Source organism: Ochotona curzoniae, unplaced genomic scaffold (genome assembly GCF_017591425.1).
Source record: "Ochotona curzoniae isolate NIBS_2020 unplaced genomic scaffold, NIBS_Ocur_1.0 contig_2927, whole genome shotgun sequence".
Taxonomy (NCBI): Eukaryota; Metazoa; Chordata; class Mammalia; order Lagomorpha; family Ochotonidae; genus Ochotona; species Ochotona curzoniae.
The window spans coordinates 4,453,792-4,472,849 of NW_024465654.1; the positions used below are offsets into that span (position 1 = coordinate 4,453,792).

At 42.4% G+C, this 19,058-nt stretch overlaps 1 long non-coding RNA gene across 4 annotated transcripts in view; it reads left to right on the top strand.

Annotated features, from left to right (window-relative positions):
• LOC121155489 overlaps positions 1 to 19,058 on the top strand; it is a 63,276-nt gene that overhangs the window by 26,249 nt on the left and 17,969 nt on the right. For all 4 annotated transcript variants that reach the window (XR_005883670.1, XR_005883669.1, XR_005883671.1 and 1 more), the window contains one exon: positions 541 to 677. This is a non-coding gene — a long non-coding RNA (uncharacterized LOC121155489). The remainder of the gene's footprint in view (positions 1 to 540; positions 678 to 19,058) is intronic.

Genomic DNA, 19,058 nt, shown 5'->3' on the forward strand with positions numbered 1-19,058 from the left:
GGGGTAAGAAGGCCAGGAATGTGGTCCCTAAGCCCGCCTGGGAGGACCTTGCCACGTTGGGGAGGACTGTCTTCTGAGATTAGATGACAGTGAGAGGGGTAGTACACCTTTAAAGACTTGGCGTAATCACTGAGGCATTCCTTTGGAACAGCCTGACAGCTACCATGAGTAAAAGCCCATACTTAGGTTTGCAGTGGCCAGCACCGCCTTTTCAGTGGCCATCTCCCCTGAGTGCATCTCGTTGCAGTCAGATCACTTCAATCTGCAGACTGCTACTTGGAACTATTGGGAGAATGTTACCTACCCGTAGTTGATTCTTATTACTTGAGCTAATGTAATAGCTGGTGTGATTATGTATAAATAATGTGCAATGATAATCACTTTAAAACTTTCTGTTGTATTTCAGAAGTTTTTGTACTTAATCCCAAGTAAGAATCTATCATCTTTAAGCCCAACAATATCAAAGATTAAAATATCACAAGGAAAGCTTTAAAAAAAAATATTTCTTTCCATTCTGTGAGCTGTTTTTTGTTGTTTCAGATTTACAACTTTGATCAAAGTTAATTCTCATGCACGTTGGCTGAAAACGGTGACAGGGACCCAGGACAACAATGCGTAGAGCTTCTCTGGCTGCCCTCCATCCTCTTGGATCTTCTGGACAGTCTCACATGAATGTGGTAAGGGATGTTCTCAGTGCTTCTGGCCCAGACATCTTGTTGACCCTGGTACCGATGCACAGCCTGGAGTCCCCGTCTCTGTCACGGCAGACATCTGGGTTTCTGTGAGTGACCCACAGACTCTTGAAGTGCACACTTCTTGGAGCTTAGGCCAAGGATGCACTTGTGAAGATTAGTGGTGCACCGTTTCTAGGTTTTACTTATTTATATTTGAAAGGCAAATTTTACAATTTTACGGGGAGGGAAAAAGAGACAAAGAGAGAAGGAGCTCTATCCGCTGGTCGACTCCCCAGATGGTCACAGTAGCTAGAACTGAGCTGATCCAACACCAGAAGTCGGGAGCCTCCTCCAAATCTCCTACATGGGTGCAGTGTCCCAAGGACCTGGGCCAGCCTCCATTGCTCTCCCAGGCCACTGGACTGGAAATGGAGCAGACGGGACATGAACTGACACACATATGGGATGCTCTCACCGGGGAACAGATTAGGCTTTTGTGCCGTTATACCAGTCCCATTGGTGGATTCTTGATCACCGCTTGCTTGATGGCAGAATGGCCCTTCTTCAGGCCACTGGTTTTTTTGGTTGGTTGGTTGTTTTGCAGGAGCCATCTTATAAACACCAAGTTGCAAAGAAAGGTGTGCATTGTCTTTTTAAAATTTTACGTATTATTTGAAAGAGTGTTACTGAGAGAGATGTGAGAGGAGGAAGAGAGATAAAGAGGCAGAGCGATGTTCTATATGCTGATTCATTCCTAAAAGAACACAGCAGCTGGGATTGGGGTAGGCTGAAGCCAGAAGCCTAGAACATCCCCGAGGCTTCCATGAGGGTGGCAGTGGCCAAACACTTGTGCCATCCTCTGCAGCCCTCTCAGGTGCATTAACAGGAAATGGAATTGGAAGTGAAGCAGCTGGGACGTCAACCAGTGTTCTTAGTGTTTTAGCCCACAATTAATATCTTCCCTCTGAGCTGTTAAGCCATGCCACAGCAGTGACCCTAAATTAAGCTCAAACCAGATACAATAATCTTTTTGAAAAAAAACTACTTTACAAAAAATCCTACTATTTCTGAACCATGGACAGTAGTTAAGGATTTCAATTTCTAAACATTCTTCCTGGTATAAATAAAGAGCATTAGGAAAGCAAAGGGGGATAGATTTTCCTAGAAGGATTAACTCAAGTAAACGTCTACCATCAAAAAGAAAGATGTCTGCCAAGTACCCAGGCAGGGGGTAGATGCTTTCACAGGCCAGCAGATGGTAAACAAGCTGCCACAGATCAGATGCAGTGCTGTCTGTTGGACTGTAAAGTGTCTAGCTGCACAACATACGCTTCTATGTCAGGTTCACTTCAAGAGAGATCAATACGTTTTGTTAGCAGTGGCTATTGTGTGTCTGAGCCGAGACAAATGTTACTCTTGCCCAGGTTGGTAGAGGTATATGGGCATCTCTGACAGCAATTAGCAGCACACAATTAGCACTAAGGACCTCTCGCATCAACATTGAAGAGGCGCTTCTCTTTTAGCACATTCTATACCTGTTACCTTTGGCTTAAATCGGCTTTTCTTTGAGTTTGGAGACAGTGAAATTTCAAGTTCAATTCCAAATCAAGAGGAAAGGTGTGAACTCTCTGACATTATTTTAAAAACTCCCCAACGCATAAAACTGCTTTTCTTTCAGCGAACAATCTGGAGTTGCGAGTCCATTAGCTGCTTCTGCAGGACAGGGTCAGATACTTGATAAGTAGCTGTCCTAGAAATTTCTGGAAATTGGAAGTAACCTTGTAAGCAGATCAGAAGAAAATCAGATTCCTTCCATGAGTCATTGCTTTCTTATATTATTAATCCTACATAAAAGAAATGGACTCCCAATGGAACTGTTCAGTATATCTTGACAAAAGATACACTCTGTCATTGTCCATGCCTGCAATGATGGACCTGTGACTGTTTATGAAGAACTATACTAATATAGCAATATAGGGGAATTTAGTAGGGGAGAGGAGATCTGGGGAGGCCTATGGAACCGTATCATAAAATAATAATAAAAATGAAAAAAATCAATTAAAAAAGAAACAAAAATTGGATCATTCTGATATCTTCTTTATCTTCAGTATAATTACATTGCATGAATTACAAGTTCAATTTTATAACAGTACTAGGAATTTACCCCATATGTAAAGCCAACATCATTATGAGATGCCATCCATCCACCCCTCCAAAACAAGAAAAAGCAACTCTGGAGAAGTGCTTCGGTGCTGTTAGAACCAGTTGTGTCCGGGACCCAGCAGCACAAGCTGATTTCTCATCCTTAGCAGGTGCCAGGCCTACTTACTTCCCTTTAATTTTCATTGGCAAGGTGTAGAGATACGTATCCCACATAAATGTTCTACAGGCAGTTTTATTTTCTTCTTCAATTATTTACTGAGTTATTTCCACTTTATTTGGAGGGCACACACACATAAACATTAGGAGAAAGAGAGATTCCCCCATCTGCTTCTTCAGTCCCAAATGCCCTCAAAAGCCAGCACTGGGCCTGCTTGAAACCAGAAGTCAGGAGCTCCACCTGAGCCTCTGCAGGGCTGGCGGGGACTCCCAGACTGAAACCAGGAGACAGGAGCCCCACCTGAGCCCCTGCAGGGCTGGCGGGGACTCGGACTGAAACCATCGCTGCTGCCTCCCAGGAAGCTGAAGCAGAAGCCGACCTGAGATTCAAACCCACACTCTGTGGTGTAGCTTGCAGGTGTCCCAAGCAACATTCTAACTGTGCCAAATGCCCACCGCTTGAGGCAGTTTTTTGAGTTCAAATCCCAGCTCTTGCATAGGACATAGTGATGTGTTAAAATTGCCCTGTATCCATTTCAACAAATGTGTATTAGCCTTAGAGGTAAGCAAGTGTGGAACTTAAAACCTATGGGTGGAGGGGCAATCTTCGTTACATGAGCTCAGGACCTAAAAAACAGCACGAGGAAAGTAGAAGGCACACAGCTGGCACATGTGCCCGGAGCCCGGAGGGGTCTGTACAGACTTCATGAACCTGAGCAGTTGGATGTAGACCCCAAGGGACTGCTGACTCATTAATAACTTAGAGAAGGACAGTAAAACAGAAGACAAAGCTTAAATAATAACCTCCTGAAGGACGGTGCTGGGAGAGTCTCATGATATTCTTGGTTTAATGGAGAATCACTAGAGAATTTTAAGCAGGAAAAAAAATGATACAAAGAGATAGGTCATGAAATGCAATAAATAGTGGCTTTATCAGTGTGATAACCATGTTAGGAAGAATATTTTAGACTTCCTTTTAGGGGTTTAGGCAAAAAAAAGAATGACAGGAAGAAATCTTATTGTCATAAAACAAAGTGAAGAAAACTCAGTAACTGGTTAACGTGCTTATGGAGGAAGAAAAAGAAGAGGAACTGTGGTTCTCAAAAAGCTGCATCCTGAAATTGCCCAGGACAGACTGAAGGCTGCAGTCAGGCTGATGGACTCACACAGTTCTCCTGACAGAATTTAGAAAGCCTGGAATTGCATTTCTGTCCTGTTTGAGATGTGCACCATCCACAATCCAACAGGGCCTTTCTCTAGGACAGGGGGTCACCCCTTTGAAATGCATACTAGTGTACCAGTGTGAGCAGAGTGGAAGCCTAACTTCAGTAAGCAAACACAGGTGGCTTGTTCACTCACCAACTTTTCCCCCAACAGCCTTCAGAAGTTCACTAACTCATCCCAGTCCTTGAAGACTTTTCTGCTAAGGCCATTACCTGGTACAGTTCAGTGGGTTAAGCAACTGCCTGCTTCTGGCATCCCAACTGCTCCATTTCTGACAGGCTTCTTACAAACACACACGGGAAATCAAAGAAGGTGCCCAGTCCTTGGTCACCAGCCACCCATGTTAGAAACTCAGAGTTCCAATCTCCCGGCTTCAGCCTGAACAGCCACAGCTGTTGTTGCCTTTTGGCGTGTTACCCAGCAGATGGAAGATCTCTTGTCTGTGTCTCTCTCTTTCTCTCATCTCTCTCTTAAGTTCTCTTTGTAACTCTACCTTCCAAATAAACAAATAACTCTTTTAAAGTATCTATTACTTACAGTTGAGCCTAGCCTAATTTTTATTTTTTTTTTAAATAGTTTAGTCTGCATTCAAGAATCAAAAAATTTTACCAACAACATTTCATTCTAACAAAGACTGACATGATTATCTGTCTTAAATTGCTTGGAGAAAAAAAAAACTGTGTTAGGCATAGTGGAGAACTTCATGATTAGCATGTGTGTTTGAATTTTTTCTGTGAAGAATTATACTTTTTGACAGAATTCAGAATCACTGGATAAGTTGTTCCGCCTCTGATAATTATGTCAACCGAAGATTTCAGTTACTAAGAATAATAGAGGAAGTGGCACACCAACTTAAATGTATATTATCTTCTGATACTAAAAATGAAAATGATAAAAAAATTTCCTCTGGGAAATTATCAAAGTAGGATAAATTTCTCTTTAAAATTCATGGCTCATTTTTAAATTCTTTCAGCAAATATTTGCTGACTACTCAGAAGTAGAGATACACTTGGGGTGAATGGTCGGTGAATGTCACAGCATGCTAATTGTCAATTTCATAGCTGTTATTTCATTAATCCTTCATGAATATATTCAAAGCACAGATATCCATGTCCTGTTTTGCAGCTGAGCTTTTTGATTACAGATGACAGGAAGGTGAGGTCAAGGCTAGCTCACCTGTGTCCTGAGTCCTGTTAATGTGCTTGGAGGAGACAATGCACACGAAACATTCAACATGAGGGCTGCATGAAAAGTTGTTGCTGTTAAAAACGCTGATTCTAAAATTGTTCTTGTGGCAAGTATCAAGTAACTTGAGGGCTCTCGTGTATATCCCAGGTGATGTAGGAATTGTCCTTCCCCATAGCCAGAAAAAAGGCTAATATTTCAGAGGATTGCTGTCAATGACCCATACAACTTGCTACAACAGAAAAAAAAGTGATTAAGCTACTTAACTGTTAAGGTAAATTTTATCATTAAACTAGGTTTAATCATAGCTCTACAATTTTGGAACCTTAGACTAGTCACTTGATTGTATAAAATTGAATTTCCCTATCTTTTAAAGTAAAGATTTAAGTATTGTATTAGATTCTTGTCAGATGAAATAATGCAGTTAAAGATAGTATGGAAATGGCATAGAAGCATTTAAAGAAGAAGTGCTGCTGAGGCTAACACATATTATCTTCTGTACATAATTTGTTTATTAAGAATTTTGAACTTGGGCCCAATGTGATGGCTCAATGACCAATTCCTTACCCTGCAAGCACTGGGATCTTATATGGTTGCTAGTTCATGTCCTGGATGGTCCACTTCCCATCTAGCAGCAGTGGATGGCCCAAAGGCTTGGGACCCTGCATCCACATGGGATGCCTAGAAGAAACTCCTGGCTCCTGGCTTCAGATGGACTATTGTGGCCATTTGGGGAGTGAGCCAGCAGATGGAAGATCTTTCTCTCTGTCTCTCCTTCTCTCTTTAAATCTGCCTTTCCAATAAAAATAAATAGATCTTTTTTTAAAAAAAAAGTCTTAACTCAGAATATAAACATAAGTTGGTTTAGTTTTTGAAAACTCAATTTCAGTCTGCTTTTTTAAAAGTATAAGCACAGGGAGTAAGGTCTAAACCATTGCTGTCAGCTTTTATTACTGCAATGTCCTTTTCTCCCTCCTTGTGAACTAGAGCTGCAGTATTGACTGCCTTCCTGGAGAGCATTCGGAGGTAGGAAGCCTTTCTCCACCATGCTCTTTAGAACACTTAGCTCTGCAAGGCCATGCAGCCAGGGTGAGGGTGGAATTGAGAGACATGCTTCAGGGGGCGCTGGTGCTGTATTGCCCCTGAGAGATGCTCTGCCTGTTCCAGTTGATTTCAGATCTTGTGGTGCTGGTGGCGTTCATGTGGCTGTGTGTGTGATTGCTTAGGACCGTCACTGATTCACCCCCAGACCCCTTGAGAAAGGACGAGTGTCTCAGAAAAGTGCAGTAGCCAGTGGTCGTGATAGGAATACGAATCCTTTCCCGTCTCTGGCAGAAGATGGTATCTTGTCATATGATCTGTCATCCTCCTGGTCAGCTCCACAGACTGTTCCTTTTACTATCTTTGCTCCCTTCTCAAATTGGATATGTTCACAAGGGGTACTTCCAAATAGTGTGTGGAAACATGGAATAAAGGCAAGCTTTGTTGCAAACAAATGTTTTTTAAATCCATGCATAGGGTTTTTTCTTTTATGTGTATTTTCCATGAGCCATTTGAAAACCCCTCATATGCATGAATTTTAGCTTTTTTCCCCCACAAATATAAACTGATCATTCTCTTAAAGAAAAAAAAAAAAACTCCAAAGACAGGAACAGACACAGAGATGGAACTTCCATCCGCTGATTCACTCCTCCAGTGCCTTCCACGGGCAGGACTGGGCCGCACCAAAGTTTGGGAGCTCAGTACTGGTGGCAGGGGCCCAACGACATGGGCTCTCGCTTGCTCCTCCAGGCCTGCAGCAGCAGGAGAGTAGAATTGGAGGTAGAGCCAGGGCTCAAATGCAGGTCCCCTGAAATGTGTCTCAGCCAGCATCTGAACCATTACACCAAGATACCTTTCAATCCCATTTTGTGTGAACTTCTTGAAGCTCCTTCAGACACAGCCTAGATTAAATACAATTAAAGTTCCTAGAATTTGTCAAGTTGCTAGTTAACTTGGAGATTTTCATCTGAAGAGATGCAGTTAAGTAGTATGTGTGGAACAAATAACTTCAAAGCTTGCATCTGGCTGGCCACGGGTCAGCTTGACATCTAACTGACCGGTCTGATTCTAGAAATAGTCTTGTTTTGCAGAGACTGGTTGAATTGGTCACTGTGTCTTTACCAGTTCCTTTGGGAGCGGATACAATCTTCGGCACATTTTATTTCATACCTTCAGGACAGTCATGCCTTTACCTTGATGGAAATTGTTTTTCCACAAGCACATCTCTTATGGACAAAACCAGTCTCTGAGCTCACTCCCACTACTGGGAAAGGGCCCAGGAAGGCAGCTGCAGCAGAATGCCTGTGAAAGGCTGGTTTAACAGTAAAATGCTGGCGTAAGGTCCGTTCACCGTAAACTTTGCTCCTTAAGTGTATGTGACAACCAGGTTGACGTCTCATGAAGCCTCTTCTGATACAAGAGTGAAACCAGGACTCGGGATCCACACTCTTACCACTTGGTTAGATTTGACATATATATTTTAATTTGTCAGATGGAGGGCAAGAAGTACCTCCTCTGTAGACAGGGACATCCTGCCACAGGACTCCGGCCCCTGCCATCTTGCGGTTACCATGCAGAAGGCTCACAGAGCCACTGGCCCTTTTGTGCGGAAACCTCAAGTTCAGTGTGGGGGACAGCATGAGCTGGTGCTCAAGTATAAGTTGAAAAGCAACATATCAGAGACAAAGATGGATTTCATTCATCACTTCACTCCCCAAATAGCCATGATGGCCAGGTGTGCCAGGTTGAATCCAGGCCCAAAGGTTTTGTCCTGGTCTCCCTCTTGGGCAGGAAGGGCCCAGGCATTCAGGCCCTCATCTGCTGGCACTCCAGGCACATTAGCAGAAATACTGAGTGGAAGCAGAGCAGCTAGAATTTGAACAGCTCTAATATGAGATGCATGCATTTACAAGCAGCATGTTGAAAAAAATGTTCGAAAGGCAGATCTACAGGGAAAAGGGAAACAGAGAAAGAGAGAGAATCTTCTATTCCTGTTTGATTTCCCAATGAGCGCAACTGTTGGGCTGGACCAGGCTGAAGCCAAGAACCAGGTGCTTCCTCCAGGTCTCCTCTGTGAGTGGCAGGAGCCCACATTCTCTGTCCACCTTAAATGCTTTCCCAGGCTCATTAGCAGGGAACTGGATTGGAAGTAGAGCTGCTGAGACTTCAGCTGGCTCCCTTGTGGGATGCCAGCCCAGTGGACAGTGCCTTAACCAACTGTGCCATTGTGCTGGCCCCACAGGTAACATCTTAATCCAGTGCACCACAATTAAATAACATAAGATTCATACGTGTTTAGGGATATCCTGTAATGTTTTCATAGGTACCTATTGCTTAGTGTACAAACTGGGTGACCCTGTCTAACTCCTCAGTTTTTGTTTCTTTGAGGTAAAAATATTTGAAATACTTTCTCTTAGCCTTTTTTTTTTTGTAATATATGGCCAACATTTCACTCTCATTCTCTCTTCCTGCTTTTTCCAGCCTCTGGTATCCACTATTTCACTCCGAATTTGGGTGAAATCCCCATTTGGAGGTTCTGTGAGTGAGATCAGGCAGCATTTCTCTCTCCATGCCTAGCTTACGCCTTTATGCACAATGACGGCTCTCTATGCTGTCACATGACAGGCTGTCACCACTTTACAGGTAGGGGTGTTCTGTGTGTGCATCACACTCCGTTTGATGATCAGCTGATGAACACTTAGCTTGCTAACATTTCTTGGCTGTTGTGAATGGTTGTGCAATAAAGTGAGAGTGCTGTTTGTGTTGAAATCTTTGCTATTAGTTGTCACACTTAGACGTGAGGGGGTCTCTATTTCTGCCACACGTGGTGTAGGGTATTATTTGTACAGATTTTTAATCATTGATTCCAGATCACTGCATTCCGAAGAGGGTTTTGTTGTTTTGCCATAGGGAGATACTCTCCCCAGTAATTTGGCTGCACTGTCACTGGAGCTGAACTTGTTATCCTGAGGGGAAATTTGGCCCCTGATTGTGAATTACCCAGTTCATTTGCGTTTTCAGTAATGTTGCCAGCTTTTCCTTAAGGGCTGGTTTGTGTGTCAAGGGCTTCACTGGGAATAGAATAGGGCATTCTTGCACAGAGCCCTGGGAGAGCCAGTAGAATGAAGGGAAAACGCTGATTCCCGGCTGTTTACACTCATGTAAAGAAATGAGTCAGTATCTTAATGATTTTCAAAAGTGAGCTACAGGAGACCTGGAAAACCATGGGATAACATACGAGCTCCTAGTGCAGCTGCACTCCCTGACTTAGACATGAGCGGAGGCAGGGGGGCAGGGCGACAGCAGATGTAACCAAAGCTGATTGTCAGGTGGCTGGGCAGTGAGCATCGCAGCAGGGAAGCCCCAGGGTGTGTGTTTCCTGATCAAGTGAGCACAGCTTGAACATGCCAGACAAGGAACTCTTTCTGGCCTGTTCTCCAACACTTCCTGCTGGATGGAGAGATTTTAATCAAGCTTAAGTAGATACAGCTGGGCTCTCTGGTCCTGCAGGGGCACACCATTTTGCCCTAAAGAAATTGGCAAGGACTTTGATTAGCCATCAGTTTAGTCTATCTGTACATTAACTATTATTTTGTTAGTTGATGTAGGTTGCACTTAACAGTTTAAAAATATGCTGCCCATAGAAAAGAAAATAATCACTTTATCTTCAGAAATATCTCTTTTGCGTTTATATTCTGAAATGATTTCCTAGGTCCTTTTTCCAGGCATCATATATAGTAACAGGAACCTTGAGCAATAAACATGCAATATATAGTACATAATTTCTTTTTTTTTCCTTTTTACTGACCATGAATTTTGAATCTCCCCACTGTAAAGCAAATTTAAATTTATTTTTCTCAGTAGAAAAGAGAACTGATTCCCTATGCTCAGGATTATCCCACCTACAGAGTCAGAGAACTCTGAGGTAGGAGAAAGCAGTATTTGAAAACATCAAATATGTCTTTGTAATGAAACAGTTTTATTTCCTGTGATTTTTGAATGTAAAGGAATTGTTGAGGAAACTAACCGAGAAAGGGAACTAAATTCCAGTAGCAATTTCTCATGCTGCAGTCAACTCTGGCTCCAAAGGCAGTGCTACCTCACTTGAATCTACTCTCATTTAGCTTTTCCTGGCAGTCGCTGCCGTGGCAGGTTTAGTCCCATGCTTGCTGCAGCCACTTCACACATTTGGTGCTTATCTTCAGTAGAATTCATTATCTCACAGTGCTCCAATCAGAAGTCCAGGCCCACATGGAGACACCTGCCCACCAGAGCTAGAGGCAGATCCCCCAGACTCTCGCTTGCCTCTCCTCGCAGCTGAGTTTGTGGGTGCACAGATCGAGTCTCTGCCTCCGTTTTCTTGTGGGTCTCTCTCTCACTCCCTCCCCATCCTTCCCTCCTCCGTTCCCCTCCTTCTCTCTCTCTTCCACCCTCCCTCTCTTTCTGTCACCTTTCCTCTGCTGACACATGTGTGTGAGGGCACTTGCTGGAGGATTTAGGGCCTCAGCTGAGTGATCCAGTCTCACACAAAGAACCTTCATCAGGTCTGCAGTGACCTCTTCTAAAGAAGGGAGCAGCCACGGCTCCTGGGATCGCAGCGTGGACACACATCTTTAGGGGTCACCTGTAAACTGCTGTGTGCTTTCCATAAGCCGGGATGTTCAGGGTTGCCTGAGAGAAGCAGGAAAGAAAGAAAAGGAGGCTGAGGAAATGACAGCAGACTGTGAAAGAACTCCTTAGATAGCCTAGCTCAGTTAGAGGTAGTGTGGACCTGAGGTAGGTGCCCTTTGCTTGGCGTCTAAGACTCACATATTAGGTGCTAGGAGTTTGGCAGGTCAGCACAGCTGCGGCCCTCAGGAGGCCACGAGGCAGGGGCAGGCCCTCAGAATGACTTGTTTACTCAAAATATGACCTTCTCCAAAGTTTATTCTTTTTGTGTCTCAGTTTTCCTTCCTGACGATTAAGAAAGTCCATTATTTCCTCTCAGAAAATCATAAACATTAATTAATGTGATCTGCAGCCGTGTGAGCTCAGATTCATCCCGTCTTTCTGAATAGAAATGTACCCTAAGAGCCCTTTCAGATCTTATGTAAATTATCGTAACCACAATGATTAATCCTTGACTTTTACTGATAAATTATCCATAGTGATAATGATTATAGCAATATTTCTTGAGAATGCAAATCAAAGGACTCATAAAATCATTCAAGTTCATTAATGTTAACATTGCGTAATGCGCAATTTCTTGGAAAGGTGATATGCTCTAACTGATCTCGTTTTAAAGAACAAAGAAGAAGTCAGTACTCAAGTAATACATAAATATAATTTCTACAAGAAAAATAGAGGCAGACAAGAACAGGAACATTACAGAATCCATGAATATATTTGCTAAAATCATGCTTTAAAATTCATTTATGCTTGCTTTACTTCTGTCCTTGAGCTTGTCTGTGCAAGGTGATAATGAGCAAAAAAGGTTTGTGCCCAGTAAGAATGTCATATGCACGCTGTTCATAGCACTTTTGTTTATTTATTTTGAATATTTTGAATATTTATTTTTGAGATAGATGCCACCTGTTGAGAAAAGAATTTTATGGGTGACTCCACTTTTGATGATTCTCAACATTTTCCTCGTTGTCCAGCGTTCAGACACAGAAACCTACCCATGCAGAATGTCCACGTGACAGCTGTTTTTGGAATAAGAGCTAACAAGAGCAGCGAGGGCGTTTGCAGTGGAAAGGGGCTGTAATGGAGTCAATCTCTGCATGATAAAAACACTGGGACAGTAAATGTCAGTTGTGAGTCATTTAGAATGGGAGGCAGCATACATTTTGCTTAGAGATATGTATAAAGCCATCCATTTGAGACTTTTATGGAAGCCCATTTATCAATGGCCAATTTAAATGCTGAATCAGCCAGGGACAGGTCCCAAGTGGACAGACTCCAATGTCGGTACTTTTTTTTAAAGATGCATTTCTTTATTTGAAAGGCAGGGTTAGAGGGAGAGTCAAGAGAAGAAGGAGAGTACAAAGGTACAAGAGAACTCCTAGTTCATTCCCCAGACAGCTGCAATGGCAAGGGATGGGTCATAAGCTTTTTCTGGGTCTCTGTCGTGGGTGCAGAGTCCCAAGCACTTGGGCTATCTTCCGTTGCTTTCCCAGGAGCATCAAAATGGAAGTGGAATGGCTAGGACTAGCCCTGGCACCGTTAAGGAATGCTGCCATTGTAGGAAGTCGTTTTACCTGCTGTGCCCCAAAGCTGGCCTCTAATATCCGAATTGTACAGCGCATATCATGTTGCATGCTTGGCTCAGCAGTTACATCATCGCGTGGGATGCCCGCGTTCCTTGTCACTGCATGTGGTGTGAGTCCTGACCACTCTGCTTCCAAGGCAGCTTGCTGGAGGTGGCAGGTGATGGTCTAAGAACATAGATCCCTGTACACACGTGGAAGACCAAGATGGAATGTCACATCCTGGCTTCAGACTGATTCCGCTCTGTCTGTTGAAAGCATATGGTGAATAAACCAGAGGATGGGAGAACTCTGTCTCTGCCTTTCAAATAAAATGGGGGAAAAGTGCAAATAAGCCTTATTGCAAAATATAGCAAGAAATGAAAAGAGAAAGACATCCTGATTATCATCTCAGCAAAAGCCATTATTTTAATTAAACTTCATTTCAGTCTTTTTTTTTTGTGGTGGGTAAATAATTTTCACTAGTTATCTTATGTAATAATCTATGCATATCCTTCATGTGCATTTACTTGCATAAGTCTTTATCCTAACACCTTAAAAGCATTATGATATTGATTACATGACATAAAATTCAGTGAACTTTGTTTGATTACAAGTATAAACTTTACATTTGGTCAATGAATCATTAATCTGTTAAAAGAAAGCTTTAGAGGTCAGAAGCTTAAAACTTCTTTTTTAAACTTAGGAATGAGAATATTTTCAGCTTTTGTCCTCATTTATGGTATTATTTTTTATTTCCCTTCTTAAAATGATTTATTTTACCCATTTGAAAGAGTTACAGGAAGAGAGAGAGGGAGAGTCAGATACCTCCCATGCACTGATTCAGCCTGCAGATGGCTGCAGTGGCTGTGCCAGGCCAAACCAGGAACCAGGAGCTTTATGCACGTCCCCCGCGTGGGTGGCAGGGGCCCAGACACATGGGCAATCTTCCCGACTTGGGGCCAGGCTTCCCGTCAGCAAGGAGCTTGGTCAGAAGTGGGGCAGTCATGGCTTAAATCAGTGCCCATACTGGAAATTAACATTTCCGCTGGCAGCTTACCCTTTTGTGCCACAGTGCCAGCCCCTGTGATTTTTCTCCTGAGCACACGAAATATTCCTTTTTTGTTCATTCATGTTAGCCACTTTTGATACTCTACGTGAGTTCTTGTTGGCTAGAGAAACTGAAGGAAAAAGTAGAAAGCCATGGCAATGAAACGTCCAATTTCTCAAGTGAGAAAAAGAGAAAAGATAGTAAAGCATTTAGCATTTTAATTTGGGGTAGACTTACATTTTTTTAAGGATTTATTTATTTTTATTGGAAAGTCAGATTTACAGAGAGGAGAGAGAGAAAGATCTTCCATCCGCTGGTTCTCTCTCAAGTGACCATAACCACTGGAGCTGAGCCATTCCGAAGCCAGGAGCCAGGAGCTTCTTCCAGGTGTCCCACATGGGCTCAGGGTCCCAAGGCTTTGGGCTGTCCTCGACTGCTTTCCCAGGCCACAAGCAGGGAGCTGGATGGGAAGTAGGGGAGCTGGGACATGAACCGGTGCCCATATGGGATCCCAGCTTGTGCAAGGGGAGCATTTAGCCTCTGGGTAACCACACTGGGCCTGACTTAAGTGTTTTGAAGAAGACAATATGACCTGGCTAAGAATCATGAATTGATGAGGACAAGCTGTAAACACAGGGAGACGCTTCATTTTTTTTCTTTTTGAGGTAATTTCCTACTTCTCATGCTACCCTTCTTAATAAAATAAAAAACGTCACTTGTTTTCGTGCCTTTTTCACTGTGTAGAGGCACACGGGCGACGGGCAGTCCAAGCAGTACTGGCATTCAGAAGTTGGGATTGGACATATGTGGTTGACCATAGGAAAATATTGTAGTTGTAGAAATTAGAAGCCAGCAATCCTAAAGTACCAGCTGAGGCGAAGATTTAAGTTTTTGTACTTCCTGGTCTCTTATACTTTATTAGAATCTGTTCTCCAGATGGGCTTTGAATGCACAGTGTCATTATCAAGGCACCACGCCTGTCTGAGCAAAAGCGCTTTCTGCAGTGAAGTGATGGGATCATTTAGGGAGATTCTAGCCAGATGGATCTTCCTGTTGAAATCAGAACTCAGTAGTCCAGTCTTTTAGGCCTGATTCACAAGGCTGGGCGTGTCATACCCACCCTGCGCAGGGGAAATATCACAGAGACTTCCCTGTCATTACCCTCCCTGTAGTGACTCTGAACTCTAAGCAGGGCTGATGTTTTTAGCTCTCTGAAAGCGGGTGGAAGTGAGGCCTGCCTCCCTCATGGCACCCCAGGAACTTACTGCTCTAACTGCATATACCATGCATCTCCTGCTCAACTTTGGTGTTCGCCATTTGTTCATTTGTTTTTCTTTCTGGTATTTACACGAACTTGTAAAAAAAATTGATAGTCAGTAATAAAACATAACATGTTCCCTCTCTGATCTGCAATTTAATTTTCATCTAATTTTAGAAGTATTGGTTTCACTGATTTTCCTTCTAGCAGCTAAGACATAGAGAAATCCTGGAATCTTATTCTGGTTATTATTAATCTTTTCCTGACAATCCTCTCACTGAATCTACTCCGTCAGCAAGGAATCTTGCTGATGAACACAGAGCAAGAACCCACCGTTAAACTCAGCCAGTCCCTAATGTGGTTCTCCATGACGTATACACTGCACATTCTGACTCTCCCAAGACTTCCTAGTCAGTCAGCACAGGAGGGAGGCGTTTCCTTTCTTTCCAAAGGACAGAAAGTTGACCACCTTGTCTCTCTGAATTTATGTTATAGTTCAGGGTTTAATGCTTCACTAAATAGAGTGCAAGAAGTAAAACATAAGAATGCCGTAATCCAGCAGGATGACAAGCAAGGAGCTTAAATAATAATCAAATGAAAAGATGTAATTACAGGTATTTCTCTTTTGTTTTCTGGGTTTAAAAAAAAATTTACTCTGTTCAGGTTACTTTACCCAGTGTGAGATCCTCTGGTTGAGATAGTTTTTATACAAATGATAAAATTTCCTTCTTTTTTGTAGCTAAGTAATATGCCATTATGTATCAACGTGGCATATTGTGTGTGTATCTCATTTGCTTCACTGGGGATGAAGAAGCACACTTAGTGATTCCATATTTTGGCCATCATGAAGAGTGCTTTTATACAGTGCGTTCATGTCTTTGGGCTATATAGCAAGTATTGGGACTGCTGTGTCACATACGGCAAGTCTATTTCTAGTTTCTGTAGAAATCTCCGTTTCTAAATAAATGATTTACCTTTTTAAAGTATATTTTGTGTTATATTGGAAAGGCAGATTTATAGAGAGAAGGCAGACTTATATAAAAAGATCTGCTGGTTCACTCCCCAAATGGCCGCAAGGGCCAGAGCTGAGCTAAGCTGATCTGAAGCCACGAGTCAGGAACTTCTCCCGGGTCACCCACGTAGAACGCTGTCCTCTACTGCTTTCCCAGTCCACAGACAGAGAGCTGGACATGAAGTGGAGCAGCTGGGACACGAACCAGTGCCCATCTGGGATCCAGGCATGTGTAAGGTGAGGATTTAGCCACTGGGCCACGTTTTGAGCCCCAAATGATTGACATTTCTTTCAACAGTGTGCAGGAGTTGCCCTTGTCCCCAGCATTTGTTACTCTCTGTGTTTTAGGTATTAGCCATTCTGACAGAGTCAGCTGAGATTTCAGTTACATTTTGATTTCTGTTTCCTTGATGGCTAGTGATGTTAAGCAGGTTTTCACATCTTTCTTCGTCATTTGCATTTCTTTTTTTTTTTTCCAGAACTGTCTAGTCTGGTCATTTTTTTCCACTTCTTTATTTACTGGGGTGATTATATTGTCGTTTTTGAGGTTTCTTTTTTAAGTTTTGATATATTCTTGATATCAATCCTTTGTTTGATAGGTAGCTTGAAAATATTTTCCCCATTGTTAGCTATCTCTTACATTTCTTTCATTTAAAAAAAATTCAGTTTTATCATACAGAAGCATCATTTTCTTCAAGAAGCTTCTTGATTTTCTTTTACGTTTTTCAGCAACACATCAGTCATTCAGTAACATGTTATTTAACTTTATGGTGTTGTTAATTTCTTTTTTTTTCTTCCTGTTGTTTTTGTTTTGTGGTTTTTCATTTAAGGGGATGTATAGCATCTGTGTAATGGAGACTGTCATATCTAGTACGTGTCATTTAACTTCATGGCACTGTAAATTTCTATTTTTCTTCCTACTATTGATTTTGTGTCGTGGCTTTTCATTTAAGAGGATGTGCAGTAACTGTGTAATGGAGACTAACATATCCAGGTGTGAGGATACAATGCAATATGCATCTCTACTTGCAGACTAAAGATGGATTCCCAGTGAAACTGTTTAGTATATGACAGTAGGATGATGGACTCTCTGCCATTGTCCATGCCTGCAATGATGGACATAAGACTGTGTGAAGAACTATACTATAGTAATGATATAGGGGAACTCGGTGAGAGGGGATTGGAGAGGGGATAAGGAAAATCCCAGGGGCCTATGGAACTGTATCATAAAATGATGACGATGATGATAGTAATAGTAGTAATAATAATAAAAGTTTTAAAATTAAAACCCCATTTTATTTTTTAAAAAATAAAATAAATAAAAAATTGTAGTTTTGTCATTAGATTGCATTGCCCTAAGTATATATTTTTTGGGATTAATTTCTCAGGATTGAATTGGACTAAGTCCAGCAGTTGCCTCCCAAGATCCTTTTTTAGTTGGCACTGTTGAAATACACAAACGCGGGAAGCTCAGCATCGATGTCTGACTTACTGCTATTTAAACTTTTATGACCTGGCTTGCTCGGAGCAAGGTCTCATCAATTTATGATGGGGTCCCCTGGAAGCCAAGTAAGCTAAGTCTCTTTAAACTGACCTCAAAACGTAGATTGCCAAGTTGCTGAGATTTCCTGTAGCTCCATTACTGAGAATTAAACTCTTGTATCAGTTAGGAGTAAAGCAAGTCTAAGTGATGTATGCTTTTGGAGAACCTTGAGGTAATCTTTTAGCCATTTTTATTGAATATAAAAAATGCTCTTTTGTTTATCAGCACTGGTAGAACAGTTGTTATACTACAGTGCTGGCAAGAAATCAGTTTAAGTTTGAATTTTTAGATCCAACACCTATGCATCATTCCCTCTTTTGTAAAATGAGTAAAATAAATATATTCCACTCATTGGTTAATAAGTATACTCAATGTGAAAATGTGAAGTAGCAAGGTGAGACCTGGCCAGAGCAGGCTCCCGACACCTGGCACACTGGGCCTGGTCTATATTGTGTTAAGTACATGGTGAGGCCTGGCCAGAGCAGGCTCCCGACACCTGGCACACTGGGCCCGGTCTATATTGTGTTAAGTACATGGTGAGGCCTGACCAGAGCAGGCTCCCGACACCTGGCACACTGGGCCCGGTCTCTGTTGTGTTCCTTTCTCCCTCACTGTCCACAGTAACGGTTCTATTCTAACCTGCTGTATCATCTAATTGACAAGTGCAGCTACAGAGGGCTCCAAAGTTCATGGAAAATGTGTACTGTCATTTAATTTTTCTCTGAAATCTGTCCTCATGTTTGCTCCGTCTCAGTTTAGGAGACACAGAAATACACATAGATCCTCATACCACATGCTGTAGTTTGAATGTGCACGCTCTGAAAGGCAGGTGTTGCCAGTGTGAAAGTACTGAGAAGTGAAAAGGCCAAGGAGTTTCCTCCCTCGTGCCCCGTGGCGCTGCCCTTGACGCAGCGTTTGCTTGGCTCTCCTTCTTGGTCTGCACCACGTGAGCCTGCGCCAGGGGAGCGCACAGTCGCAGGTGCCTTGACGTTGGCCTTGCTGGCCTCCAGGTCGTCCGAGCCCCAGGGTGGCATCTGATTGGTCACCCAGCCTCAGGTCTTCTCTGCTGGCATGGCAAATGGACTAAAGCAATGCCTACACTGGTCATCCTGGTGTTGTCACTAAATCGTCGGTGTTCTCCACTTATTTGGGATAAATAATGTATTTATTTTATTATTTTATGATATAGTTCCACAGGCTCTGGGATTTCACTTCACCTCCAAACTGCCCCTCCACTCACTTTCCCCCATGTCATTACAATAGTATAGTCCTCCACAATCAGTCCTAAGTCCATCATTCTATTTATTTGAGTGAATTCATTGGAACATCTTTCTCATCTACTGGCTTGCTTTCTATTCTACATTTCAACCCCCATTTGAAAACCATTTGACCTATAGGTTTATCTTACCCAATCATTTCTTTCCGAAACATTACCTTGTCTTATGTGTTTCTAATTTAGTATCAGGTGTCCTATAGTATACACTTTTGCACTAAATACTGTAAGACTTTATGTTCTTGTAATGT